Here is a 27,743-nt window from a genome sequence, read left to right on the forward strand (position 1 = left end):
ATTTTGGCTTATCCAAGATGTCTAGTAAGACAATGCAATTTTGATCCCTTACAGCCTATCTAACCCTGCAAACCCTGATAATTTAGACACAGAGTGTCTAAATGTACAGGCCTGAGTGTCCCTACAGGAGTTTAGCAACTCACATCATTGTGTGGTTGCCAGCAGTCTCCTCATCTCCCTCTCACTTTCATTTGAGAACTTGAGCTCTTATGAGCACTCACTTTGCATTTTGATCTCTCTGGCATCCAGTGAAATGGGCAGTTCAGTATGATATCCAGATAGATCATGTGCTAGTGAGGGGTGAGTGACCCTCAGTCTTGGATGTACAAAATTGCTTATTGAGTCTAAAGGTGGAGGAGACTCATATCTGTTTCCCTTGAATTCATATACAGTTGGCTTTGGATGCACTAATCAGATATCCAGGAAGGATCTGGTCACCATGGCTATGATTTTGCATGAAGTCCTTGAAACTGCATTCTTAATTTTGAATTGTGATGCCTTAGTCACCTCCAAGAAAATAGATTTTATTATGATCATAGCTTGGTTGCTTATTTTGACACATGCCAAAAGTATTGGTACAAGTACTCTTTTCTAATAGTTCATATTGCAGTCTGTACTGTTGGATCTGGTTCTCACATAGTTTATGTACACTTTCCAGTGTGCAATCCCTGTGAAGAGATGATCAATTTGTGTAATTTAATAATTACAAATAAAACCATACTTCAGATTTTTCCAGTGTCATGAGCAGCTGTTGATGGATCTACAAGCATGGACTATCTGTCCATGCCCTCCCAAGGCTCTCTTGGAACTGCTCAGTGATGTTAAGCACTTAAACAGCAGGGATTTTTTGGGAACAGTCCAGCTTGCTCTGGTATTAGGAACCATTTAGCAAATGGTGATAACTAATTTAATTAGGATCAGATGCTGATGCCATTTGTGAAGATGATGCCGTATGGACACAACCCACTGTTCTTTGGCTCTGAAGCATCTTTCTCTGATTTTTTGGAGTGCCATGAGATACAAGCACAAACACACTGACAGCAATGCTCAGTAAATGGTTGGAGTAGTCGGATATTTGTCATTCAACCAAGGTATTTTATCTACTCAGTTGTCAGATGCCATCAAGACCAGCAGTTTTATATTTCTTGAAAGAATTCATTCTTCAAATGAGTGTCTCAAAGTAATCAATGTTCTGAAATTCTTGTCACTTACTGTGCAATTTACACGTTAGGTTGAATTTACACACTTTGAGTGCTCAGAAGATTGGTCTGCATTGATAGTATATGTCTACTTCTTGTCAGTCAATAGAGAGATTCTGACTAATTGCTGATGTTTTTCTGCTATTGTGGATTATGCCCACATGTTCTCTGGAGCATGACTTCCATCTTCTGTCAGTTCAGGAAAAATATTCTCACTTAATAAGTTTTTTTACAGGTCAAGAAAATCATGTTTGTATTTTTTACATCCTACAATTTGCACAGTTTCCAGCTGAGCTGTGGAGCTCCCTGCCATGGGGTAACACAGATACTAAAATTTCTCTGGTCTTTGGAAGGCATTACACACGTTAATGGGATTTATTGTATTATCCTCTCTCCACCTTGCAATGGTGCCTATGACAGAGGTCTAATACAGATTCTTGTACTTTGTCAGCTCTGGCTGAAGATATTTTGGACCACAGTGTGGTCCAAAGTGTGCATATGACCATATTCCTATCACCTCCATGCATCATGGCTTGTATTGAAGCACCAGTTGAATCAGTAGCTCTTAAGTTTACTGCTAGTGCCTCACATTTGACCACCATCAAAACTGAACATTTGGTGTGGTGATGTACAGAGAGAAGTAATGGAAATGCTGCTGACACCTCTAGGTAGACTCCTGATGTCCCCTACTGACAATGACAACAGGATCAGGATTAACTATAACCCTACTATTTTCCTCACATTTTTTTTGCTCTGGTCAGGTTCATTCTTAGTGACCTGGATGTTTATCCTCTTGCATTGTACTTGTGGACATAACACCTGGCAGCTACATTTATCACACAGCTGGATGGTGATTTCTTGTTTGTCAGCTGAGGAGCCTTTAGCATTTGCAGACATTATTGTCAGTGTTGGTCCTGGTAAGAAGCCTTTTATAGGTAACTGACAGCTTGCACATCTAGGCACATCTTTAGCTGTGATATTAGGTATTTAGCAGGATTTGTGGATTCACAGAATCTGACAGGGATAGCAATGAAAGCATTTCTGCTGGGGTCCTGTTATAGATGAATATCTATGAGGAATATTCCATTTTCTATTCTCTATGTGGCTGCTACAGGAAACTCCAGAGTGAGAAAAGGGAGAAAGTTCTAAATTTTGCCTTGTTGCTGCATCTAAATAAAATACTCCAACTAAATTCTCTGATTCAAAATATTCTTGTTAATATACTGCAAATTTGAAATCCCATGAAATCATGTCTCTGTTTGCAATAGAGGAAGAACTAAGAGAATATATGCATGAGACTGAAACAGATTTCACTCCCTGCATACAGGTTTTTAACCAAGAATTCTTTCTTATTTTATTAGCCAACTGTGAGTATATCTATTGTGTGACTCAGTCAATGCTCCATCATTTCAAATCAGTAAATGCCCAACTCTGGTCCTCCAAGGAGTTCTCCAGCACAGTTGTGAGAGAGTTTCACAAGCTCTACTACCAAGGCATATTTTTTCCAATGTTTTCTTCATCAAGAAGCAACAGAAAGAGAATAAAAAATAGCTTTAATCTGCTGGTTTCTCAAACATTCCCCCACAGTTCAGTAAACAAAGAAGGAGAGATCTTTCTAGAGATACAGGAGCTGAAACAATTCATAATGCTTTTCACAGTTTCTTTTTTTTGATTGTAATACACAGACACAGACAGCAGTCACAGTCTCTAAGTCTTGGGCAGTCTCCTCATTTTTTTGCTGCTGAGATCCTTTAGAAGAGGACAGCTTTCTGCTGTGTGGCACTTGCTGTTGAAGGGCTGATGGAAGATGATGGCACTTAGCTCTGTCTCTGAGATTTTGCTAGATGGGTTTTACTCTCTGAAAAGGAACTCTTTCTCTCCATATTTAAATGTTTAGTTGAGGAAGGTTTGCTATTATAAAATTGGTGCACTACAATTACAGCCAAGATCCAAGAAACAGCAGCTTAGACAACAGCCATCAATGAGGAGAAATATGTCTTCATTCAAAGAACATGTAAATAATGTGAGAGCAAAATGTGGCTTAAAAGGTTTGAGAAGGAACTGAGGCAATATCATATTAGGTAATAGTAGGGGTCTACACAACATATTCCATAACATCCCACATCCCCATTTCTAGAATCATTCTCTTTTTTCCAATCAGGGTTTCCAGGCTCACCAATATTCAGAATATGTGGTTTAATAACAAAGCCTAGTGTTTTCTGTGTTCTGGGTTTTTTTGTTTGTTGGTTTTTCTTTTTTGCTTGGGTTTTGGGTTTCTCTCTCTTTTTTTTTTTTTTTTCTTTTATTTTTGATTTGGTTGGGTTGTTTATATATATTTATATATACATACGTATACACATATACATACATACATATATATATATACAATTAAATAAGCAAACTACAAAGATGTTTTTAATAAGAAAACCAGTCCTTAGCCTCAATCAGAGAGCAAAGCTCTCACTATGTTGTAAGTTGCTGAAATCTACAGGAAGGTGAACTCCTTCCCTAAACAGCAGGAGACAACAGGTATGTGCTAAAAAAGGGGGAAGGGTTGGTTGCAGGGCAGGAGCAAATGATGTAAAGACAGGAAAGGGATGCTTTGATTTATAAAATAAATCTCGATTAGTTTAAACCTTTTCAGGTGCACAGCACTATCTCAGTATAATTAAACAGAAAACTGCAGAGCTTAACCCTAGAAGATGGAAGATGTACAAACCAAATCTGTAATGTGCACAGCAAGCAAGAAATGGCAGTAACTTTCTAGCTACAAGTCTAGGATGCTGCTGTCAAAAGCACTGATGACATTTGATGCAGCAAATGAGACTTGATGGAAAATTCAGAGTCAACATTTGCCCTGGGGCTTCTGACAAGCAGATGTAAACTGATGGTCATCAGGATCCTCTGCCAGTGGAAGAACATGTCTCAGGACAGGTTGAAATTGAGTTATCATTGGCTAAATTGAATTGCAAGGAATTTGTGTGTGTGTGTGTGCAGTCCTTTGAACTGAGAGAGCAGATCCCCTGCGAGCAGAGAGGAATGAAAACCTGTGGTGTGTTTGAAAACCTGTGTGCAGGCAGTGCCTGGTATTCGGGAACTGAGACCTATGATTTTTCCTTACTAAGCTGAAGAGCTTAGTGTTAAAAGGCCAGACATGATCTAGTGAACACAGAGAGACATAAACACTCAAGAAAATTTTTGAGTGCTGTGAATAAGAGCCTCAGGAAGGAACTACCTCCACTTGCCCAAGTATTTGTTCCTGTTCCAAAACAGAGTTCCTGTAAGAGTTGTGAATTCAAATAACAGAGACACTTCTCTTACAGAGCAGCCACTCAAAGTTCTCCAGACTTCAAACTCTACAAAGTATTTAATTTCTAGTTCTAAAATGCATATTTAATCTTTGCTTTTATGAAGCTTTCAAATCTTGTTTTGAAGCTTTCTTAAACTGGGATTTATTTGTGATACATCAGGAAATTTGCAAACCTCTTATTTTTCTGAGCAACCATTTAAGGGTAAAAGTCAGCAAAGGCAAGTATCATTATTTTTGTGTCACTGTCTGTACATGAAACAGAAATTTTAAATCAGATTTTGATCCCATATATATATATATAAACACATCTGTGTATTTATAGATTTATTGGCTTAAAATTTATATTTATGTTATTGGAAGACCTCTTCCTCTACCTGATGAATGTTGTATTTACAAAACTAGATTTAGAAGTGAATGAAAAAATATGACCTGTATTTTTCCTCTTTATTTAGAGGAATACAACTGATTTCTATAGAAGTTGCCTCTGATTAAAGCTAGTGAGTGTGCCAGAACAGCCTTTATGTATTGGGATATAGAACAGCAAGCTGAAATCACCCAAACAAGTTTACTGTTCAAGCTAGGATTTAAAAGTCCTGAAAATCCTATTTATGTAATTTTTATTTCCCTTTAACCCCTTGGCAATAGCTGGTAGGACTCCTGCCATAAGCACTAATGAATTTTGCATTGAATTCTGACTCTTGGCATTTAGGGCTTAATAAAATCTTCTTTTCCTTTATCTGGAAGATTCCTTTTCTGCTAATTGGTGTCAACATCAATCAAGATCAGAAGTGCAACAACACTAGTTTAAAGGCCTTTTGCTCATCTGCTTTATACCCCAAGTAATATGGAGCTGCAGTCAGCTTACACATAAAAGTGGAAATAAATATCCTTTCACTGTAAAATGCACAAAATTCTTAGAAATGTTGAAAAATGGTCCTGTTGCTGTAAATTAAAGGCTGCTTTCAGAGGTCTGTCAGTTACACAAGTGGCATTTTGAGTGAGTGGGGCTGTGCAAAATACTCTGTGTAGCCTTAGAAGAGCTTCCTCTAGACCTCCAAAAATGTGGATGACACTGTGGAGTTTTTCTTTAGGGAAAGATCCTCTGAAAGATGAGTGCTGGATCACAGCTCCATGAATGTATGTGCCTAATATCATAATCATCTTTGGGAGAACTTTCATTGTTTATGCAAGTTAAATGCATCATTAAAACCTGGGGCCAGGGTAGGGTTGGAAGTATAGCTGCTGATGGGCAGCACCTTGTTTCCATTAGAAGTGACTGTCTCTTGCTCTTTGCAAGGCTGGAGACTTTGGGTCCTACTGAATTTGGGGGTTGCCCAGGTCAGAAGCAAGATCCAGGAAATCAAGGACTCTGGATAAGTCCCTGTAGAGGATGTTTGGTGCTGTACAGTGTTGTACATGTTGTTGAGACAGTGGTTCCTACGACAGTCAGGTTCCCCCATCCCTGCAGGAACTGGCAGAAGGGTGCAACAGGCCACCAAATTATTGTAGGGTTTCAATGACTTCTCCTTCTGTCTGTTGAGAGACTTGGAATACTTTTTTTTTGTCTAGACAAGCCATGAAAGGATGATATCGAAAACAAAACCTGCTGTCCATTACACACAGGCTCATCCTGAGCCCTGATTCTCTCCTGCCTGTCCTGCAATAAGCAACACAGAAGTGGAATCCTTACAGTGGCGAGGCACCACAGCCCCTATCCCTGACAGTAGCAAAGGGAAGATGTGTGTGAGCACAAAGACCAAGCCAAAGACTGGAGGAATGAGTGGGAAAAGTGGTTCCTGAGGAATGGCCTTTAGTAATGATGAAAACTTGTGTGGTGACCCCAGCTCATGGTTCCCCATCTCCATCACTCTTAGTGTGAGTATGGAGTTGAGAAGGCATGTGGAGATGCCAATGCCCCTGTAGGACTAGCACAGAAAGCTCCATTGATGAGTCTGGATGTGTCCTCTGAGAGACAATGTATTGATTAGTAAAATGCAAGTGAAGAAAAAGATTTTTCTATACAGAGAATCAAAGACACACAGTAAAAACTGTACTTATTTTCTTTAAAGCAAGGGTAAATGATGTGCAGGATATTTCCTATCTTTCCTATGGCTGAGCTGGGAAAAAGTACTTTCATACACAGAAACAGTAAGAGGCTGAAGTCATTCTTGACAGAGGATCAGCCACAACAAACAGCAATTTCCAATCCTCCCATGCAGCCTTGTGGCTCACACTGCTGCACAGCTTGTTGAGCTGCAGCATTAGGGCAGCTTCATCTTGTTGCCCAGTGAAGCCTAAATGAAAAATGAGGAGCTGCATGGGACTTCTTTTGTTAGGTGCTACAGTGCCCATAAAGTAAGAATATACAAGGGAAGGACAAGCATGTACATGGAATCATGGGATCATTTAGGTGGAAGAGATCCTTAAGGTCATCGAGTCCAACCATTAACGCAGCACTGTCAAATCCACCACTAAACCATGTCCCCAAGTGCCACATCTATATGTCTTCTAAATATCTCCAGGGATGGTGACTCCAAGCCTTCCCTGAGCAGCCTATTCAATTGCTTGACAACCTATGGTGAAAAGTTTCCTAAGATCTGATCCAAACCACCCATGGCACAATTTGATGCCATCTCCTTCTGCCCTATGACTTGCTACTTGGTAAAACAAAGAGGCTTATCCCATTTGGCCACACTCTCCTGTCAGGGAGTTGTAGAGAGCGATAAGGTCTCCCCAGAGCATCCTTTTCTCCAGAGTGAACAGCCCCAGCTGCTTCCAGTGCCCCTCATGTCTTGTGCTCCAGGCCCTTCCCCAGCTTCATTGCCCTTCTCTGGACCTGCTCCAGCCCCTCAATGACCTTTCAGAGCTGAGGGGTCCAGAACTACACACAGCACTCAAGCTGTGGCTCCCCAGTGACCAGCACAGAGGGACAGTCACTGCCCTGGCCCTGCTGGCCATGGTGCCATTGGGATTCTTGGCCCTCTTGCCCCACCTGGGCACAGGCCAGCTCATGTTTGACTGCTGTCAACCAGCACCCCCAGAGCCTTTCCTGCTGGAAGTTTTCCTGCCACTCTTCCTCAGCCTGAAGCACTGCAGGGGCTTCTTGGGACACAAGGGTAGGACCTGGCATTTGGCCTTATTGAACCTCATACCATTGTCTCATTGCATGGATCAAATCTTTCTAGGACCCTCTGCAGAGCCCTCCTAGCCTCTAACAGATTGACCTTCCCACCCAGCTTGCTGTTGTCTGCAAAGTTACAGAGAGCACACTCACTCCCCTCACCCAGCTCATCAGTGAAGATATTGAACAGGATGGAGTCCATAATTGATCCCTGGGAGACCACCAGTGACACACTGGGTGCAGCACCACTGGTCTCCTGGCCCAGCCATCCAGGCAGTTCTTGACTCAGCTTGTCAAGCTGTGGCTTTCTGACTTTTCCGGGAGAATTGCCTGGAATGCCATTTTGACACTGCTCATCACACAGTGCAGTACAAGGCTGTGTCTGGTCAATAGAGCAATGGCAAATCTCTTGGTGTCTTGCAGGCCATTGTGCATTTTGAGGAATAGCTGCCTGGGGAGCAGGTTAATGCCAGACACAGGCCCTGTTTGCTGTAACTCACATGAATAGCTATGAACAGAAAGGCTGAACGTTGCGATGACAACACATCAATAAGCAAAGCCACTTTCTCCACCTTTTGACATGAATTACCTGTCTTGGATACTGCACTATAATCAGTGCTTACATCACCAGAAGGAAAATAAAGGCCAGTATGACCTTCTGGAGCAATAGGACCTGTTTTCCTGGACTGATGAGAGAGTTATTAGTCTGAAAAGTTACTTGGACTGTCAGTAACCTGCTCACTGTGTGCTGCAGTGCCTTGGCTGAGCCAGACCTCTGGGATTAATTTATCCCTTTTGCACAGGGTGAGTTCTTTTAGGACTGTTAGAGCAAATGCAGGCATGATGGCTGGGCAGCCTGCAGCACTACAAGGACAGCATACAGACCATGTGCAGAATCAAACATGAGCCCTTTGGGGTGAATCACTGGGGTACAGAGGGAGAGCAGTGGGAGGAGTAGTTTTTCTGGGATTTCCAGCAACCCTCCTGACCCACCTGGCTGTGTGTGCCCCTGGTACCAGGGAAGGAAACAGCTACAAAAGCAGTGGGACTGATTGTGCATTAGAGGAGCTCTCCTACCAACAACAAAACAGGCTATTTTGTCTCCATTCACCTTCTAGGCAGATCAGGGCAGTCCTTAATGCTGGTCTTAGCTATTTCCCTCTTCATTTCACACATATTTCAAACAAACAGGGATGACAAAAGTGTGCAATTTATTGCAACACACAGTGCTGGTAATTTTGCAGGATCTGAGGCCAGCTGAACAATATGCTGCTGACCTTAAATTGCTCATTCCCCTTTGGTGTTAAGTAAAAGAATAAATCAATGGGTAATTCCTTTCTCTCACCATACCTCCTCTCCCTCCTCTATTTTTAAAGCCAGACATCAGTCCTTTTTATTTAGTCATGACAATGCAACTAGTGCAAAGAAAATCTTAGCACCCAACCAATATGTTTAGTTTCTTTTATAGTGTTAATTAGGTGTGCTTAGTGCCTTTCTGAGAAAGGCAGGATTCTAACCTTTGAAAGTCAGATAATCCTATTGTCAAATATATTTGTTTAATAAAATAGGTTTGTTTCCTTTTTCTTAGGAGGACTTAGCTTAGAGGATTTAGCTTTTCCTCTAAAACCTAGACTAACCTGGGGATTGCTGGGTACCAGTGTATGTTGTGGGCCAGTGATTGCAGAATTACCTGCTGCTATATCTTGTCTGAGCAATGTGTGCAGCTGCAGCACAGCACAGCTGCTTGAGGAGCTGGGAGAGATGTAAAACCATTTTAATCCTTTGTATTCTTACCTGAAGTTATTGAATAGCAGGCATGTTATTAGAACAAAGTGGGAAAGGCTCTTTTTTAATGCATAGAAATTATGAACAAGGTGTTCCTGCTGCTGTTGAACACATTCTCTGGAAAGTGCAACTTAATTTAAATTTGGAAGTAGCTCAGAGCAACTAGTTTCTTTGATTTGTACATATATACTTTCTGAATTGGAGAGTCTGGATTGTAGTGCATCTTCAGTGCTTCAAAGAAGTGAAATGACCCACAGAGAGAGGCACTAGATAACAGAAAAAAGCCACATCATGTAAGTCTGAAGTTTCCCGTGAGCTGATGGATGCAGTATTCCCTGTGAATTTGTGTAGGCATGACTGTTTAAATGTGTTTTTTTACAGCATCATGACCACACTGAGCCTGGCAGCACTTGTGAAAGGGGAGCCTGAGTTGTGTTTGTTTCCTTCCCTCTCATGCCCACAGTAGTGAGGCTGTTCCATGCCCTGCCCGACTTGCTGTGCACAGGACAAAAGGAGCATAGGCAGGCAGGCACTTTATCTGAGCTGTCCAAATGGTTCCAGAATTAGGATTTCCTACCAGCACAGGGAACCATTCTAAAAGTAAGAAATAAGCCATAGGAATTAAATTATAAATGTATACGCTGCCCTTAGGGGATATCAGTTTGTATCACAGAGTATCCATAACCATTCCCTTTTGTGCTGTTGGGCAGGGGAGGCCAGTTAAGCTGCTCTGTGGCAAATGAACTGTTAATATCTGAGGCACCCTCTAAGAAAAAGAGGCATGAGGGTAATATATCAATTTTTGTACTGCAATGAAATATGAACTGCAGCAAAAATAGGAAAAAGATCTGTTTCAGTGAACAATCACATTTTGGAATTTTTTTTTCTCCAGTGCTAGAAATTTAATAAAACAACTAGAAATCATCAGGAATTTTCTGACTAAGGAGACTATTCTGACTATTTTCTGACTAAGGAGAAAGTGTTAGGGCTTGTTCAGAAAAGCTGAATGCCATTCTCATCTCTGTTTCAGATGAACCATGTCACAGAGGCTGGCCATGATTTGGTTTCTCAACAGGCTGTTACCTTCAGGGCTAGTTAGGCTTTTGATTTCACTTGATACGGAAGTACCTGTGGTCTTCTGAGCCTGTTATCTTGCAAGATGAACAATCAACCATAAAAATGAATTTAAAAAGGTAAAATACATGCCAACAAACCAGTTCTGTGAAGTACTGAGCCACAAGGTGAGTAGTCTTTGATAAGCAGTTGGCAATGAATTACCACTGCTCATTGATCCAAAGCATTGCAGTGACAAAGTTTTCTGTCACAAAATTGTAGAATGACCTGGGTTAGAAGTTACCTTAAAGGTCAACTGGTTCCAATGCCCCTGTCATGGGCAGAGACATCTTTCATTTGGCCAGATTGCTCAAAGCCTCATCCAGCCTGGCCTTGAACTTCCAGGGATTGGGAGTCCACAACTTCTCTGGACAAGTTGTGCCAGTGCCTCACCACCCTCACAGGAAAGAATTTCTGTCTAGTATCTGTCACTTCATTCTCCTACATGGTCTTCTGCAGAAATTAATTTTACAGAACCAATATCCAGCATTTTATTTGTTTAAAATTTATCTGCCATGAAGTTTCCCTTCACCCCTCTCTTTTCTGGTTTCCCCCCTCCTACTATGAGACAGAGTGAATAATAAGAAACCATTCAGTTTGTGCTGGTTTAACACTTGTCATCCTGTTCTTTATGACCTAGAATTGGTCTTGGTATGAAAAGAAGCCACTGGGAACAGAGACTTATTCTCTGTTCAGAATGACAGCAGGATAGACAGGTGTCATCTCATGATGACATTTAAAGGTGGAGGAGCCCCATGAGTGAGGGAGTTCAGTCTGATGTAATCAGTGTCAACCCTTATGAAGACTATTTTTGTCAACTTTATTTATTCCTTTGAGACATTGCTTTATAAGAACAGGAAGACTGTAATTTAAATGGTTATGGGATGTGGATGGTTGAATTATTCATTCTTTACAGAAGGCAGACCCCATCGAAATCCAAATGTGGCTGACCTGCAATATCCTCTCTCTTTTCTTCGGCCTGCTGTACCCTGAAACACAAAAAGAATACTATGGCTCCTTCAATTAATCTGCAGGGATGGAAAATTAGCATCTTTCCCTTTTATTTAGGATGCTTCATCCCTGAGACTTTTACAGAGACATCTTAATTGGTCATCTTTCCAAGGTTTCATTTTATTAAGAAACATTGGGCTGCGTTTTGCTGATAGCCTGTGTAAAAATGCTGACTTTTATTGTAACATGGATCTCTAAACCACTGAGATAAAGGCTTGTGTGGGAAATTTGCAATAGTTTCTACTATTTAAATGCAAATGTGCATACAAACCTTTGTTTTAGATATCAGTCATTTGATACACCTTGGGTTTTGTCCCTTCCCTTAAATACCTGAGATTTTTTCTGAGATACATATTCTTAAAAAAAAAACCACCAACAACAACAAAAGCCCAGCCAAACAAAACTAAAACAACAAAAACCCCCAACAACAACAAAAACACCAACTGAAGAAAACCAAGAACCAACCCACCAGCCTCCTTCTCCCCAGTTTGTGCATCTAATGTCAATATTTCCTGTGCAGCATCTGTAAAAATTTATTTCATCCAGGCTGCTCCCTCACCTTATCCAAATGGCCCTTAGGCCACCAGCTGCTGCTGGAGCAGAAGGCACATCTAGGGGAATATGCTGGCCATGGCATGCCAAATGCATTTGCTACAGCAGCACCCCTCTTTATTAATCTGTCTCTTCCTCTAGAAATCTTAAATGTGTTTAAATATTAAAGCAGGACACATACCAGTGTATCCCCTGTGGAGTCTTTCATTGAAAATATCCAAAACCCTATAAAATCAGCTTGTCCTTTTGATGTTTGTAAAGTGGTTGCTAACTGAGGTGGCTGGGCTGGGAGTCCAATATCAAGCTTCCACAAAGATATCTGCAGAGTATGTCCAATAATGATGATAATTGTAATCTCCTTGATAGGTATTCCATTCTGCTTACTAGGATATCCTTTATTTTTCTGGGGTTTTTTTTAAAGGTTATTTAGGAGGATTTGTTTGCTTTATTTCTGCCTCAATGTAACATTGATTTTCTTTGTGTCTTAGAGAAATCCCTTAACCAAAGAATACATTGAGGTTACAGAAATCTATTAATTTCTTAGGCAAAACTGTTGATAGTACTGTCTAAACCAGAATTGTTCCATTTGTACTGAGAAGGGAAGATGATTGCTGTGTCAACAGGGTGAAAACTCAGTGATTCTAGCATTTAGGTTTTTTTTTTTTTTGCCTTAATAATGCTGCTCCACTTGTATCTCCCTATAAAAACAAGTGGAGAATGACAACAGACTTCCGGGTACTTTTCATGATCTGAAACCCAAGCACAGCTGGGAAGAGCAGTGACTTCCAAACCCCTTAGGATTAAGTTAACAGGCAAAATAAGCCTACGTGCTTTGCTTTACAAAGCAAACCCTTTCCATCCTCTCAAATCAAGACTGGTAAAATACAAGGACAAACGTCCGGCTCTTGCAGAAATATTTATTCCTCCATTCAATTTTCACATCAGGCACCAATGCTGTTTATGAAGATTAAAAATGGAAGTCAGAAGACAATAGAGGTTCTCAGCCAAATTAGTGTTGTCTGTCAGAAAGAACAAACTCTTTCAGCAGCCGCTACATTAACCATTGGCCTCAGTCAGTTTTCCAGTGAGTAGCAGGCGCTTTTCCAATTTTCTAATACACACTATTGCCTTGGCGAGGAGCAAATGGGATCTTGTGCCAGGACACTTGTATCTAGAGCATTTTGACTCCTTGCTGTGTTTGCAGAAATTCCAGGTACACATCATTAATCACAAAGCCTGTCCGATTCTTGAATTATTTAATACAATATCGGAGCAGTTTTGAATTATTTAAAGCAATATGCGAATGGTTCTCTGTGATATACATGCAGAGATTATTAAGAAACTTGCTTAACAGACTTAAATTGCCAGAACCTAATATCAGCTCCCCATGTTCCATAGCCCTAACTTGAGGAGGGAAAGAAACAATATGCTGCTATCCAGCAGCCTCCTGCTTTACCCTAAAATTTACTGCAACTGTTATAAATAAGTGAAATGGTTTTAATCTATCTCATTCGAAACTGCTCAAAACCTGACAGGGAAAAATGGCCAGCACATTGTAATTTGGAATTAGTGGAGAATGGAAAAGCCAGGAGGTTTATCTGATCCTCTTGATCCTGTGAATAGGCAGATAGAACATGGGGACAGATGGCCTTCCAAAGTTCTTTGAGCTTGCTTTTTTTTTTTCTGTAGAGACCAGAAATTAAAGAGCAACTTCTATAATGAATCTGGTTGTTTTTCAAGATGCATTAAGAGTGAAAAACATTACTTAGGTCTACTTGAGAAGTTCATTCAGTTCTTTAGTCACACTCAGAGCAAGTGGACCACAGCCAGATCAGTACAAAGGGTGCTCCAGGAACCAAATAGCAGAGCTGGACATCAAAATGTATCTTCAGCTTAGCCTCATAAGCAGTTCAGCCCACATTTGGCCAATGACTTCGTGGCCATGAGCTTTTCTTGGGGTTATGATTATGCTTTCCCACTGAAATGGTCCTCATACTCATTATAAACATGGGCTGAGAGGAACATCCTGAACCCTAGAGAAGAGAGAAGTGGCAGTTGAGTAATTCCCATTATCCAGAGAATCAGTTCCTGCATCCTTCCTCCTCCTGTTTTCTTGCATAGCCATTTGCTAGAAAAGATGAGAACCAGCTCCTTAAAGGCCCTTGAGGACAAATGCCTATAGATTTAGGATCCTACAGAAATGAGCATGCCAGGTGACCCTAATCTGAGCTGCTGTCTCAGTTTGACAATGCCTTCAGGCACATTAGCAAATACACTCCAGTTATTTTCTTGAAACTTTTCATCCCAGCCAAGCAGGTGAACTGAAATTTCCTACACAGTTTCCCCCTTCAGCTTCACACAGGGAAGCTGAGATTCTCCTCCAGTCACAGCATTGCAGAGCTGCAGTTCTTTGTGCAAATATGCCCATACATCCTTTAAACTGTCCCAACACGGACATGGATGTTAAGGAGTCATTTTCAATAGAATATTATTTTCCCTCTGTTTCTAAGTAATTTATCTCTGAATAAAAGCCCAGTCAGTTCCTCCTGAAAAGTACAAAGCATTTTCCCATTGAAAACCCTAAAATACTGCAATTAAATGGTGAACAAGGGCAGAAGAAGGATTACTGACACATATTTTTTTAGCCAAGTAATCACAATGGAAGCATTCACCTTTCCACTCATTTTGAGATGGCCATGAACCTATTATATAGCCAACTCTAACACACCAGGATAATATATGATGGTGAATCATCTTAGTTTATCCATTCAGCTTGCCCTGTGAGTTTACAAGGGCTGAAAATCTATTTGCCTTCACCTCGTTTAGCCTTGATTTAAAGGTATGACAGGAAATAAGTGGATGCCAGAGTTCAGTGTCTCTGTGTGGAGTAAAGTGTGTCACACATTGTTGCTGATGTTTCTGCTTCAGTATGGACATGGGGGTATGACCCTATGTGCATAAGGGACAAAGGCAAACACACAGCTCTGTGCCTGACAGCCAGGCAGGCACAAAACACTCAGGATTGTCCATCTCTTTTCCACTGGTTTGATTGCTGGAGTAATGAAAGGCAGTCCCACTGCACCTCCACATGTAGTGCTCCTGGGACGGTGTAAACCATCAGGAGGCTCTGACTCACCAGGAACTCGAATTTCTACATCTGTGAAAGGTTTTGAGTATTCTGGGAGAGATAAGAGCATCTGGAGGCAGCTCTTCTTCCTAGTGTATCATGCTTCCACTGGTGTAGGTAATGCCTGGTTGTGGGATTTCTTTTATAACGTCATGTACAGTAAGGTACTGTCTTTCCCTTCCCTCCACAGAACTCCCCAGGCTTTGCTGACACAGTCTGAGGGGGATTTTGCCCTGCACACTCTTTGGTCATTTATTCAGCATCACGATTTCTTTACTTCCTACACATCCAAAATTACTACATAAAAGGTGACCAACCAGTGCCTTGTCTATCCTGAAGGCAATGTTATCACACCACAGGTGCAGCTGGCTTGTATTTCTTTCTTTCTTTATTCGATGTTGTCCATAATCTTTAATTTAAGCAATTTTAAAAGCAAGTGACAAGTCCAGTTATTGTCACTTTATGTCTTGACTGGTGAAAAAGACCTTTATGAATACATTATTTTTCTTTCATGGATATCCATTCTTATCACTGGATTCCTTTGAAATCAGTTTTGCGTTTGTAGAACTTAAGAGCTGTGTACTTAATCTTAACATCCTTACAAAGATTTTCAATCAGACATTTATGTTAATCCAGAGCCCACAATATCCACCATAAAATTGTTTTGAGGGTAATATAGACTTTCAAAGGCAAAATATTTTTAATTCATATTTTCCTTAACTTCTGGATAATTTTAATTGTCTGCTTTTTTTTAAAAAAGATAAGTGTTTGGTTCTTTATGCAGCATTATTTTTCCCACAGAGCCTTCTTTGATGTACACAAAACCAATAATACAGAGATAACCATCTTGTGCCACTATTGTGGCACTTCAAGACTTCTTTGAATTATTTCTGGTGCTGTAGGGATTAGAAGACTCTCAGTTTGTATATGAATATTTTTCATTTAATTCACACAGAGCTAGTTCTGTTTATTAAACACTTTCAATAGGAGAGCACCATTACAAAGAAGAAAAAAAAGGTTCCCAGCTTTTATTGTAACTGCAAGTTTTGCATCCTGCTGCAGCTCAAGGAGTGTTTTCTTTTGCATCATGGCTTCTTTTGTAAAGTGAAATATTTAGGGTGAAATTCTGATATCTTATTCACATTCTGCAATAACAACTGCTTCACTGAAATCAATAAGACTACTCCAAGGATGAAAAGTTACATAATATGTCAGAGGTGGGTAGAACCTCATCCCTCAGAATTTAGGTGCATTTCTTTTCCTTTTAGTCTGCTCCTCCAAATTGGATGAAAACAGCCATAAACCAGTGCCCATGTGAAAATGCTGCTGGTACCAGGAGAGCAGGATTCAAAACCAAATGACAGCCCCTATTAAGGGAAAGATGGAGAAATAGAAAGGAAAATAATTACAGAAAAAAAAAAAGACAATTTAGTTATCAAAAATCTGCAAAATCAAAATGAAGCAACTGGGTTCTTTTGAAAAGCAAGGAAGCAAATTATACTGCAGTCAATTGCAGAGCGTCATTCAAAATGTACAAAGATTGTTAGGGTAAGAAGTCTGCAAAGTTATGGTGACCTGCAGCTTTTACTTGATCATTTATTAATAACAGAAATATTTTAGGATAGATGTGTTAATAGACACACTTACCTACCTCAGCTGATGAGTTATTATAATGGTTTTGCCCGAAGCAAATGCGCTAAGAAAAGAGGCTACGCACTGAACTTGTAGATACTGGCAGTGCTGATGTCCCTCGAGGATCTTATTTTAACTTTTGCAACTTTTTTCTCTGCTCTTATGCCTGAATGATTTTTTCCAACAAATCACAGCACTTCCTCTACAAGGTGCTGTATCCTGAGTGCAGTCAGCCTCACAGACCACGTGTCCCAGAGACCAGAAATCCACAGCTGTGCACATTATCTGCAGACTTCCCACAGGCCACTCTCAGTGTATGAGTTCACAGACAATTGTAAGAACGTCTTGTCCTCCTGTTCTTTTCTCACATGAGCTGGAAGGATGAAAAAAGTGGTTAAGAAACCTAAACAAAAAGGAGGTAATGACAGCCCAGCCTGGGGAGCCAGGGATTCTGTTTGCTTGAAGATATGCTGAAATAAATAAACCATGGCTCCCTTCTTTTAAATTTATTTATTTATTATTTTAATGGGGACATGTCACATTATTAATATAGTGGGAGAGAAAACTTGCAAACTCCAGCAGACCGCTGGGTATAGAGTTGCATGGTACTGTGCTTGATTTTGCAATAAGGATGTGACAGATGGAAGAGCTCACGCAAGCTTTGTGTGTATTCCTTTGGTAGAGAGAACAGGAATGTTTGAAACATTCATAGGCACATTTAGCCATCTCTCTTAACATTAATCAGACTGGTTTTAGCCTGCAGGAGGGGATTGGAGGCGTTCTAGTCCCTTTTGACCAGGCTGATTGCCCTGATAAACTCATACTTCCCACTTAACTGCCTGTTCATCTCAGTGGTCTCATCTTTACACCTGGATTTAGAAGTTCTGTTTTCTGGTATTAAAGCCCCTGATACAGCTGTGGTTGATGATTGTGTCTGTTCAGCTAGGTTGCAATATAAATAAATAATGCTGAGCTGTAAAATTGTGGCTGACACCAAGAAAGCTGACAAAATGGGAATGTTTTTGTCTTCAGGAATTAGCATAAGACAGTTGAGGGTGTGCATCAAGTTGATGCTGCTAAACTTCCATAAACAGCTTGAGTTCCATGTGGCAGGATCCTGGGGATTGTAATTAAGATCAATGAATTGTCATTTTAATGAATATGGATCCAAAATCCCACTGGGAAATTTGGCTTGTTGTGTCTCAGTGGTCCAGTTTCCTTACAGAAAGCAGGGAGGGTAAAACTTCCTTTTTCCAATTCTTTGTTTCTTCTTTTCCAGTGTGCATGTCAGGGCAGGAGTGTGTTTGTTCAGCACCTGCAACAATAGTGACCTGGACTCGGAGACAGAGTTTAGATGAAATTGCAAAAAGAGTCATGACAACAGACTTGCTTTTCAGTTTCTTATTTATGATTGATACAAATTTAATACAACCAAGCAGTGTTAGAGAAGTGGGGCTTCTGCTTTTGATCAGAATCCAGAAACAAAGAGTTGTGATAAGTTAACTATAAAGGACAAAATAATTGTACTCTGGAAGTGTTTTGATTAGCACTTGTTGAAATTCTGAGCAAGGGTTTAGTCAGTATGTTTTTAACCTGGACTAATTCATCCATCCCTTTCTGGAATATTCAGTCTATTGTGTCATTCAGCATAAGGGAACAGAAGTGTTTTTCATGATCTATGTAATAATCGGTGTTTTCACCAGTTTATCTTGTCTTTCACACAGCAAAAATGTGCATTCCCAAGGTGCCAGATGTTTACACCACCGAGTAGGTGAAATGCAGTAGAAAAGGATGTCATTTTGATGACTCTTTATAGCATATTCCTACCAGCACTCATTTGAGAATCTGGGATGACAGTAGTAAATAATGCTGAGTGCTCCTATAGCACAAAACATGTTCAAAATTAAATTTTAGTAGTAGCAGGTTGAGAGATCTCTGAAAAAGTGAATGTGTACCAAAGAGAGAAAGTTAAAGCTTGACTGTGATAAAACCATGTCAAGCCAAAAAATGTTCCCAGGGAGTGACTCTTTCTCATCTAGAAAAATAATAAAAAATGCTTCTGTGAGTAGGTAAAATGAGATGCTTAAATGGACTCCAGGGAAATTATTGTGGGGGATAAGGTAATTGTTTATTTTCTCACTACAGATCAAAGTTAACTACTAATTTGGGTAAATATTGAAATTCAAGAGAGACCTTGGAAAAAGTTAATAGTTATTATACTTATCTGTGAAAATAAGATAAGTACTTGCTATCCAACCTGACATTACAGAGCTGTTGAGACACAGAGAGGTGGAGGTAGTTTTCTCTCCCTGATATTTCAGAACAGAGTGAGATTTCAAACTGGACATGCCTTGGTCTGAAGGCCATATTCATAAGAGCTCTAGCATCGTAGTTTTGAGGAAATACAGATAATATTTGAGCCAAAGTCATTGTATGTCACTTAAAGTTAAAGTTCAAAGGAAAAAAAACCCATGCCATCAATATTTTGGTCGTTTATATTGTGCCACAGTAAAGATCATTTGCATTTCCCTAGCCTACTCCTCCTGGTATGAGATATTTGATGCAAGAGGAGAGAACCTTTTCTCCCCATACCATGCAGAGTGAAACTCTGTTGTATGACCTACCAAGATAGAGAAAAATGAGTTGTAAAGCAGTGGAATTAAATACAACATGTGAAATACACATTTTGGAACATAAGGGATGAAAAGATAGATATTAAAAGACATCCATAGAATAGCAATACATAAAATTTCTGATGATTCTCTGAGTATTTTTAGAAAGCAATGTGTTGCTGATGTATGCAACTGAAATATCACCCAGTGAGACTTCAGCATAATTAAGCAATGATTAATCAATACTTAACTAAAGAAATTAAGCTCAGGAGAAACAATTAATTGAAGTTAAGTGAACTTTGACAGCTCATATTAAACTAAGGCTCTAATTAACAAAAGCATTGTGCATCCTCTAAATGAAGGGATGAGCAGGCTTCAGGTGCCAGGGATGGGGTGAGTGTTACTCTGCAAATTTCTTGATGATGAGGAGTCACTGATAAAGAGCTTCATTTCAAGGCTTGGAAAAGAGAAGTTGATCTTTCTTTGGTTGCCCACAATGCTGTTTGGTGACTTCACTCTAAGTTCTGGCACTTGGGGTGACTCTCTGGAAAACAAATGCAGTCTCCTGCTAAGGTTTGCAGCCTAGACCCCTGTCCTTCAGGCTTTGATAATTTAGGACCCAGCTGCTGGATGAGGTGGGGGCAGTGCTGTAATGTCTGTGACATTGCCAAACTCTACAGAGCCAGGGAGCTTTGGCCCTTCCCATCACCTGAAGCTCCACTGCCCAATTTCCTGCAGGATTTGTGGCTGTGGAGAACCCCAGCAGGAGCAGCTGCCCCAAAGGGCTGCAGCTCAGGGAAGGGTTGGGACAGGGAGATGGGGAGGAACAGTCTGGGAGACCTGGGAGAGCCTGACTGTGACAAAATTTTCTCCTTCTCATGTCTTTCTCCTCTCTGTTCTTGTGTTTTTACATTCCCCCCAATGTAACTTTCACTTTTAGTGGTGGTGAATGCCATCATCTACGGACACAGTTTATCAACTCTTCTGCATGTGAGATTGTCCCAAAATCTTTTCTGCAAAACTTTCTCATGAAACCACCGAGTCAGGATACCTGATCTAATACTTTTGAAAAGATTGATTTATTATCTAGAGAACACGCCTGGTGGGGGAAGGAGCAGAATACAGGGAAGAGCTCTGAATGACCACTGTTTTCTCTTGGCTCTCAGGAAAGGAAATGGTTCTGTTTGCAGTAGCCAAGCCATGTCCAACAAGCCCAGGCTGCTTATGAGTAAGGATCAGGAATGGGGGAATGGGGGTTAGAGCCTAATTTCAGCTCCAGCCCACCTGAGGGAAGCATCCCTCTAGAGAGCAGGACCTTTCCTTGCTTGCTTTTAGAGGCACTGGAGAGTGGCACAAGTCTCAGATGAGGGGAAAAAAAAAAAGAAAAAAAAAAAAAGAGATACGATTGGTTAGTGGCTTAATTGCTCTGTTAATTGCTTTGCCTCTGGTGCTTCCATCCCTGCAGAGAAAGTGCCTGAGGGTTATCTTAGCTGTGTGAGTTCCCTCCAGTGATGAGCAATTATCTCCCAGACAGAGACTACCAAATGTGGCTGTCACAAGATAGCTCCATTCGAAATGATGGATGGGCACACACTAAGATATACTTCATTCCTAGAACTCAAATTAGGAGCTGGCATATCCTCATTTGTGTGGATTTGACCTGACTTTGTAACAGCAAGGATGTCAAGATGTACCTCACCAAAGGTTCAGATCCTGAGCCCAACTCCACAGCTGGAGCCCAAAGGCTGAAAAGCCTTGCTGGACATTTAGATCAGACAAAGGTCTGATTTTCCTTTTATTGAGGTCTCTACAGGATTTGTGTGGCCATGGAAACGTTCTGGGTGCTCTTTGTGGAGGAAGCAGCATTTGTCTTCTTGCACTGACCAAACCTGGGCTAACTTGATTCAGTGAGTCCCCTGCTCCAGAGGGATGGAGGAGCATTTGGAGTCGGGTTAGACATGGCTGGTGGAGGTAAGATAGTGTTCTGCTGCTTTGAAGCCACAAAGCAGGAAGAGCAAGCTGAGAACTTCACTGGTTTTGCTCTTTGAGCAGCTGTACAAGCGATCCCACAGAGCTCCAGGTGTGCCACAGTCCCACTTTGTGGGGGGACCTGTGCTGTGGAGAAAGGAAGAGATTTACCCTGCAGGAAATTCCAAATCCTAATGGGACAGAGGAGGAAAGCAAAGAAAAAAAAGATACATCCCAAAAAATGGAAAGGTGAAGTGACCTGCCTGTTGCCACTCAGTAAAGCAGTAGCAGGGTGAGGCAGCACACCCTGTGCTGTTCCCATTAAAGCCTCTCCAGTGAGAGTGCCTGACCTGGTGCTCAGGTAGCTGAGTGTTCCTAAGGAGCTCTATAAATGTGCATTATTGCCATGCTCCTGCCTGCCATATTTCCTCTTCTTTATTCACCAAGTGGTAGGAGCTGTCTCTGGCTCATCAATTAAACCCAAGAGTGATGATTTCCAAAGGTATTGCTGCTTAGTGAAAGAAATTCACCCTCAGGCTAAGGGACAAAGCACAAGGCCTAAGTGTTATTTAAATGGCTCATAAAACATGTGCTGGCTCTTTAGCCAGAATGAAAATCACCCTTAGCTAACAGGAAATATCCTGCTTCCCTCTTCCTTCCTCAGTCTTTTCATGATGATGAATCTCTTTCCTCTTGCTTCCCATTATTTCTGTAAATGAGAATATGCTGTAACATTGCTGAGGTTGGGCTAATTAAATCAGCTCTTTCTTATCTCATTGATCTGCATTTTAAAGCTCAGCTGATTAAGGATGAGAAACTATATTTGATTAGAAATATGTTTTTGCCAGTTAGTTACTTCAAAGGGTAGATTACAGGAGGGCAGAGGAGCTGAACTCACATGGCTACTCTTCCTCCTGGATGTTAAAAGGCAAGAGAAATAACACGACATAAAAAATCAAACCCCAAGACACATTTCTAACCCATACTTTTTCACAGCAAATGATGATATCTTTGTTTTATCTTCTGGAAAAAAATATTAATAATAGATAAGTGAGACTGTGATAGAGAGAAAAGATTTCTGTAAGCTGCCAGTGGTATGGATGGTGCTTTACCAAACATCCAGGAGAAAACTAAAACTGCAATCCATTCCTGGTTTTACGGTGGCATCAGCAGTGTCATTCAGCACCCAGGACCAAATGCTTATCTGGGCTGGCAGGCAGAGCACAGGCCTCTGGCTGATCCTCTGCCTAGGCAAACTGTACAGCTCCTGTGCAGTTTTTGTGGCATTCCCTGTCACGATGTCTGTTAAAGAAAATATTATACCTGGTGAGACCTGTAAAAGTCTTATGTTAAGGTCCTTCATTTAGCAAAAGTTTTTGATGGCCCCAAGGATGGTACATCCGCAGCTCAGAAAGGGCTTTTTTGAGGGAGACGTAGGAAAATTGGTTGGAGGCAGAAGTTTTATTTTTCTTCCTCTTTGAGTTTTCCAAGAAGACTCAGTGCTGTATTTAGTGCCACAAATTTGAAGATGGCAAAGAAACCACCCGGCATGTGACCTCCTGTACTGATTTCTCCTCATTAGGGTTGGGACTAACACAGTGACTTTGTTCCTGTGTACCACTGCTGAATCATAAAGGAAATGCAGCAGAGCCTCTTAGACCTCCCTCCTCCAGACCACTCCAGATGGGCTGTGCTGCACTTCTCAGGGTGACTGCAGGGAGGATTCTCCTCTCTGTCACCTTAGTGCCTGGACAGAGCCACCCACACTGCTCAGCTGCTCCTCTTCCCCATGTCACCCCAGGCTTCCCCCAGGGCCCTGACCTGACCTGGGATGGTAACCTGGGTAAGCTCTTTGTTGCATTCATTGCCCACAGCCATCCTGCTGATGGTCCAGCAACTCACATTATCAGGGGCTTAAACAGCTCCTGGAGGTGTTGGGAGCCTGTTGTAGGTGGGTGTCAGGACACGACATTCATCACTCAGCTCTGAGGTCAAACAATCAGGAGTTATAGACAGCAGAGAGAATCCCAGAGCTCTGGCATGTTCATTTGGAAAGGCAGAAGAGCTGCCACAAAGAATGGAGCTAGGAGAAGGGAAAGAGGAGTTTTACCCCTGGAGTAATACTGTCCAATATTATGGTCTGTTAGTGACATGCACGAGTTAAGTAGGAAGGAATAAAAGATGAAAGAAAGTTTTAATTTCCTTTTCTTGAGCAATGAGTGCATGATTAGCAATTAGACATAGACAACAACAGCAACCATTGTCCCTCTACTGGCCCAGTGCACTTTCCTGGATACCACAACGAGCAGAAATTAGTTCCTCCCTCTAGCTGCAACTCCTCTCCTCTGCCTTTTTTCTTGAAACATTCGAGGGGACTGCATGTAGGAACTTGAGCTAACTTCATGCTTTCTACTTAAAAGCAGTAATAGATGGGGATGGCAGGCTACTTACAGGAAGCTATTTATTAAAAAACACATCCCAGACATCAAGACCCCTATGCACAGAAACAGCTTTAGACCTAGTTCTTAAAATATGATCAAAAGCCATTGAAAATTAATCTGTAGATAAATTTAACCCCCAAACAAAAAAACAGAGTGAGAAAAATGGTCAGCTCATCTGGCATGGAGTTTCTGAAATGTCTGATCTGTAGAGGAACAAAACTAACTTTTATCAATCCATGGCTTATTTTTAATTTGTGTCATGAATGAGGTGGTGTAAAAAAAAATATTTACTATGAAGAAATACAGATATTTATCCCTAAATGAGAATTAAAGAAACCGTCTGCAAGAGATTAATCACAGCATGCCATGATGAGATTTAAAAAGCATGAAATGTATGTAGGAATTATATTTCTATTTTTGCAGTGGCTGTGTTTACTTGTATTACTGCTCAGAGATAATAGCAGCTCTAGTGGCATTACTATCAAAAATCCATGAAATTTCCCTTGAATTAAAAGAATCCTTTAAGGAACAACAAGAATGAGGAAAGTGAGTCCAAACTACTGAGTCTCCTTCCAGAAGACTGATTGCTGTATATGGTAGCTCAGGTAAGAAGGGATTGAACATGCTTAGTCTTTCAAAGACTTGGACTTTATGCTTTTCATTTTAGTTTTATGTATTAAGCAGTGAGATTTACAAGGAAAATGCTCAGGATTTGGGTTTCAGAATTTACCCTCAAATGTGAATTTACTTGCTTCATGTACAGTGACCAAGACCACATTTCTATATAGCCATCTGCCACTGATGGTTCATCAATTAAAGTATTTATTAAAATCCCAATTCATTTTTGAATACAGCTCTCAATCACCTTGTTATGTGCCAACTCCCCACAAAATTTAATTGATAAGTAAATATTAACTTTTATTAACTATGTGATAGCAGAATTAATCCCATTTAAAATCTCCATAAGTTTCTCTTTAGTAGATAAATGCAGCAGCCCAAAACTCTGGCCTCCATTAAGTCCAAATTAAAGGTTTATTTATAATATTCAGGTGTTTTTATATTTTTCCAAACAGGAGGTTAACTTCTAGGCCAAAGAAGGCCACCAGTACCTTCTGAGCTAATATTTCTATTAAAAGATCTGTTTCTAGAACATTCATACTTTGATTCATTACTTTCCTCTGTGAGGCAATAAGAAGATGCCTGTTTGAGATGCTGCAATGATAAAAATAATGTCTGAGTAATACTGGGGGTGGTGTTGCAGTGTGTATTGAGGAGGCATTTGAGTGAAACTGTGTTGCCAAGTTTGCAGGCTTTTTATTACAGTGATTAATAGAAATAATTGTTCTCCTGAATTCAAGATTGTTATTCTGTCTAGGTTTACGAAGCCTGTTCAACAGAAGTTGTACACACATGTTTAGGTGTAAGTGAGGAGGCCACTGGCTCATTTCCTGTTCTTAAATGTGATTGAATATAGTGTGGATTTCTAAGGAATTTTTTTCTTCTATCTCATCTATAAGAAAACCCAAAAGTATATTCCTTCTATTTATTTGTTCATTTAAAATAGTATCAATTGCTTTAAAAATCTCAAGCAGTTTTATCAGGGAGGCCAACACTGTCCTCCTGTGTGTAATACGGGATTCCCTCATGTCTCCCCTCCATTGAAATAACACCCAGAAGCAGTATGGGAAACTCTCAACAGATGGAGGCTTTTCCAGCCCAAAACTCTCTCCAGAATAAAGCTCAGCACCAGCAATGTGTTTATCTGAAGGCAGGACCCTTGCAGAAGCATGGGATTGAGCAGAGAAGGATTTTCTCTCTCAGAGCCTCTCCTCAGGTCTTGGTGGCACTGTGTGGTCCAGTTAAGAGGGGTGACCATCTTTCACAATGTCTGTGCAGAGACAAGTGTTCCACAGAGAAGCTGAGACTTCACACCACCCCTGGCTGCTGGGCAGACATGTCCATGTGCCCACACATCTGTGCTTCCAGCAAATTTCACCCGGATGAATGCAATCATTTTCAGGAATGAGATGTCAGTCAAAAGCTTAGGAACTGGAGGCAAAGCTTCCCTGAGCATTGGAATGCTTTCCTTTTTGGCTCCAAAAGTCTCAGTGATCAATGTAAAAGGGAGCTAACTTGGGGAGCTTGTTATCTTTGCCTTGAATAAGGCTCTCTTTAGGAAAACTTCTCATACTTGGGTGAGCTGATTGAGCTGGTCTGAGAGACAGAAAGCAAAGAGTGGTATCTCTCTTCAAAGAGCCTCTTCTGAGGCTACAGAATGAATGAACTGTGGTAGCAAGCAAAGAAAAAAAAACTGTCATGCATGTTCCCCTAATCTGAAACCCCTCCTGAACGTTCATCTCAGGGCCAGTATCTGTAAGGAACAGCTGGTAATGGCAAAGGGCTATGGGAAACTGGAACTTGAAGTTCAAGTTTAATCCTTTAGCATATCTAATTTTTAAATTCATATCAAAAAAGAAGGAATATTTAATATGTCTAATTGAAGCAGGAGATGGAGCTTTCAGTTTAGTAGAGTTTCCTCAAAGGGTTACATGAAGTCTAAAATTAATACTCATCTTTTTAAATTTATAGTCTCCTTATTACCAAGCCTACCATAGCTGAAATATCACACATTTTACATTTTCCGGGATAACATGCAGCACAACATTTTGTGGTTGCTTTAACAAGCTTAGAAACTCATATTGCAAAAAAAAACCCCAAAACAAACCTTGTCTGCAGACCGGATAAAATAAGCAATAAATCTACAGTGAAAACATTTAAATGGCAGGCAAAGCCCACTGTAAAAGAAACCTCCATGGGAATAAAAGTCTTTGAACTCCTGTGAGTGATAACAGTTTTAAAATCTTAATGCTAATACCCTGCCTAGTAGGGCAACAGCCTTTACAAACACAGGTCAGTGTTCCAGCTGCTGACATTGTGTGTCCAGCCAATTCTTCTCCTTTATTTCCCTGGCCTGGTAAAGCTGATGAAGGCCAGAGCTGATTGAAGATTGTAGTGTCCAATTTTTCAAAGACCAAGTGTTATTTAATGTCCAGCTGGAAATCTGTATGTGGATTTAAGTCTGGGCTGATACTTTAATATTTACTCTGGCTGTTGTGTTTCCCCAGAAAGAGGTCAGTCCAAGGGTTGTGTTATACTCTGAAGGCAATTAGAGCAGCTTAAGAGCAGATTTTGTTTATCACTGTAGTTATAACAAGTATTTTTGGTTTTTTTTTCCCAGCCTGTTGGGCTATCCAAAGTGTGACCAGGGATATTACTTAACAAGAGTTGGAGGCCTTTGAGGGAGCAAATACTGACTGATTAGACTTAACTTGTCATTTTCGGATGACTTCTTTTGAACAAAAAGTAACTCAGGCATGTGGTTAATGATAGTTTTGAAGGACAAAAAGGGAAAATACGGATAAAGTTAGAAGTTTATTAGAGTTAGAGATTAAAAAAGAGATTAGAAATCAACTGGAAAGGTAAGAAGAGGATGCTTTAAAAACAATGCAATGCTATAAAATAAGCAGTTGCTTTGCTTTTTATAAGGCATCTTTATATGTACTGTTATGAAAAATTCTGTTTCAGCTTGTTTAGGAAGTAGTAAAATCAAGTGTGAAATGAGTTTTATAGTCTATGAAAATTTGAGTCTCCAACAATTGACCTTTGCTAAGACAAAGTTAGCAAAGCGTAAAGTTTAAAAAGAAAAATACAGAGAAAAAAAATAGAATTTCCATCTAACTTAGGAAGTCTAGGTTACAAATACCTTCTTTAAGGAGGAAGACTGGGACTCTCCAGATCAGAGCAATTACTTCTACTATATTCTTCAAGGAAACCTGAATGTTGCCATCACAGTAATTTGTTTTTAACTAATT

Source organism: Sylvia atricapilla, chromosome 1 (assembly GCF_009819655.1).
Source record: "Sylvia atricapilla isolate bSylAtr1 chromosome 1, bSylAtr1.pri, whole genome shotgun sequence".
NCBI lineage: Eukaryota > Metazoa > Chordata > Aves > Passeriformes > Sylviidae > Sylvia > Sylvia atricapilla.